The 3440-nt window shown below is 41.5% G+C and overlaps 1 protein-coding gene across 2 annotated transcripts in view; it reads left to right on the top strand.

Annotated features, from left to right (window-relative positions):
- LOC126184746 (excitatory amino acid transporter 1) overlaps positions 1 to 3440 on the top strand; it is a 738875-nt gene that overhangs the window by 694167 nt on the left and 41268 nt on the right. The window lies entirely within an intron of this gene.

Here is a 3440-nt window from a genome sequence, read left to right as displayed (position 1 = left end):
CTGCTGCCGACTGGGGCCGTGTGACTAAGTTCAGACGCTCTTTATCGGCGCAGGATTTCCTCTCAATACGCGGAAGCCTGGATTTCTTAACAGGACTTTCAGTTTCCCCACACAACGCCGATCTCAATCAAACCTTTTTCATGTGCAACTGAATCAACTGTAACGCCAATGCTTAATGATCACTCAGAATATAAAGCAGTATATGCGTGGTATAACACGATACAGCAGTCAAGGGAATTAGAATGAAATTTGGCCGAAAGTTTTAGTACTTTCACCGTTAAATAGTCTAGTGCAGACACCTATAAACGCCATACTATTCCTTTCTATATTTATTCAGTTTCGAAGATGTATTTAAGCATTTACTGCCAGGTTAAAAATGATTGTGCACAATGTTTTGGTGGCTGGCAATTCATTTTCTTCTGACACTGCGAACGATGAAGTTGGATGTGTTAGGTGTCTGGATCCAAAGTAGAATGCAAAATACTGTCCGCAGCAAACCAACATTTTTAGACTAGCTCTAAACAAGTCATCGCAGCACAGGCAACGATAACTGAAACTCACACGACCAGTAAAACTGCAATTTCAAATATCGTCCTTGTTACATTAAAGCAAAAAATGATAAATGGGGAAGTATTGCACTCATTCCTACATGTAAATCCAGACACAACAGTTACATCTTCATTCCAGCCAACAAACCACCTGTTAAACTCCAGGAGTCGATCCAATATTTTGGGCATGCGTTTCTCAAACATTCTGACTCTGTAAATTTTGGAAAAAAAAACTCTTTGATCAAATGAAATATAATAATAATCTAGTCCTATGAAACGAAGTCCAGTCCGGAAATGCCGGCCGAAGTGGCCGTGCTGTTAAAGGCGCTGCAGTCTGGAACCGCAAGACCGCTACGGTCGCAGGTTCGAATCCTGCCTCGGGCATGGATGTTTGTGATGTCCTTAGAACTAGTTAAACCTAACTAACCTAAGTTCTAGGGGACTAATGACCTCAGAAGTTGAGTCCCATAGTGCTCAGAGCCATTTGAACCATTTTTGAACCAGTCAGGAATGTATAACTGTCAGGGTCCTTTCAGAGTATGCTGATACAGTATCTCCATACTTAGCAATCATATACAACTGCTCGCTTGTAGAAAGATACGTACTCAGAGACTGAAAAGTTGCAAAAGTCGCACCAATACCCAAGAATAGGAGTCATCCGCTAAATTACAGACCCATATCAAATGATCAAATGGCTCTGAGCACTATGGGACTTAACATCTAAGGTCATCAGTCCCCTAGAACTTTGAACTACTTAAACCTAACTAACCTAAGGACATCACACACATCCATGCCCGAGGCAGGATTCGAACCCGCGACCGTAGCGAGACCCATATCACATGCGTCGATTTGAAGTAGGGTTTTGAAACATATATTGTTCTCCAAACTATAAATCACCTCGAAGAAAACGATTTATTAACAAACGGCTAACACGGATTCAGAAAACATCGTTCTTGTGAAACACAACTAGTTCTTTATTCTTACGAAGTAATGATTGCTATCGACAAGGGACGTGAAATTGATTCTATATTTTTAGGTTTCCCGAAGGCTTTTGACACAGTTCCTTACAAGCGAGTTCTGAGTAAATTCTGTGCCCATGGTGTATAGTGTCAATTTTGTGACTGGATTCGTGATTTCCTATCAGAAATGTCACAGTTCGTATAAGCTGACGGAAAGTCATCGAATAAAACAGAAGTAATATCTGGTGTGTGCCAAAGAAGTGTTACAGGCACTCTGTTGTTCTCGATCTACGTCAACGATTTGGGAGACAATCTGAGCATTTCGCTCAGATTGTTTGCAGATGATGCTGTCATCTACCGTCATGTAATGTCGTCAGAAGATCAAAACGAATAGCAGAATGAGTTAGACAAGACATCTGTATGGTACCAAAAGTAGAAATGGACTCCAACTCATGAAAAGTGTGAAGTCATCCACACGGGCACTAAAAAGAATCCGCTAAATTTAAGTTACACAATAAATCACACAAATGTGAAGGCTGAGAACTCAACTAAATTCTTACGGATTGCAATTACGAATAACTTGAAATGGAACGATCGGATGCATTATGTTGTGAGGAAAGCAAACCAAAGGCTACGATTTTTTGGCAGAACACTTAAATATGACAGGTTTACTAAACAGGCTGCTTATGCCACGCTTGTCAGCTCTCGTACGTAGTGAGAGAGATCCGTATCAGACAGGATTGACGAAGGACACAGAAAAAGTTCGAAGAAGGGCAGATTGTTTTGTATTGTCGCGAAATAGGGAAGAGAGTGCCACGCATATGATACACGTGTTGGGGTGGCAGTCATTATAACAAAGGCTCTTTTTCACTGCGGCAGGACCTTCTTATGAAGTTTCAATTACCAACTTTCTCCTCATAATGTGAAAACATTTTGTTGGAGCCCACCTACATAAGGAGAAATGATCACCCTAATAAAAAAAGAGAAATCAGAGCTAGGACGGAAATATATAAGTGTTCATTTTTCCCACACTCTGTTAGAGAGTGAAACGGCACAGAAGTAGCTTAAATGTGGTTCGATGAACCCTCTGCCAGGTACTTAATTCTGAATTGAAGACTAATGATGTCGATGTAGAAGAAGTAAGACTCCACGACAACCGACAAATGTAGACGAATCAGAGAAACCAGACCACATTCAACTTGACGGCTCAGAAAAACATTCCACTGTACGTCCATTCTGCACAAAGAATGACATGAGTAAGGCCGTTAAGCGTACCACTGATGTCACAGAAGAATGTTACATGGAAACTACATCAATCTCGTTTACTATCTCTAGTAGAGCTCTCCCATTGAGAAACTACTATTGCAAAAGCCTTGTTACATGACGGGTGACAGAAGTAGAGGGGTCCTGCAGACATTATGCTTACAAACTGGCTAGCTAGCAGAAACTAAAGCCTGAAAGGAGCTCAAAGCTAGGATACACATTACAACAGGCCTAGGAAATCCGCGGAAATTTTAAAATCGCACAATTTGGACAGGCAGTCCTTCGACAGACAACATGACCATAACGGGATTGTGAATAATCATAAAATCAGTGCAGAAAACATGCCTGATTCCCCAGAGTTCCAATTCACGACTCCAGATTCTACAGAGCAAGAGATTGAAAGAATGAAAACAGAATTTTCGACGAGTACCTCGTACGATCTTAGCCCAGTTAGACCGACTTACAAACATATGAATGAGGAGATGGATAACTAATGCCTTAGGAACACCGAAACTAAGTAACTTCTCGGCTCTGGCCATCGTAGATCTGTTACACACGCATTTGTTCCCCAGCGCCGGCAGCTTCATTGTGCATGTCCGTTCGCTCGATGTGGCTGGAACCTGATTAGGCCAGCGACATACATCTATCTAGTAATGTGCAGAATCCTCCG

This window comes from Schistocerca cancellata, chromosome 4 (genome assembly GCF_023864275.1).
Source record: "Schistocerca cancellata isolate TAMUIC-IGC-003103 chromosome 4, iqSchCanc2.1, whole genome shotgun sequence".
Classification (NCBI taxonomy): domain Eukaryota; kingdom Metazoa; phylum Arthropoda; class Insecta; order Orthoptera; family Acrididae; genus Schistocerca; species Schistocerca cancellata.
The sequence above is the reverse complement of the archived record's forward strand: the minus strand, read 5'-3'. Positions and strand labels throughout refer to the sequence as shown.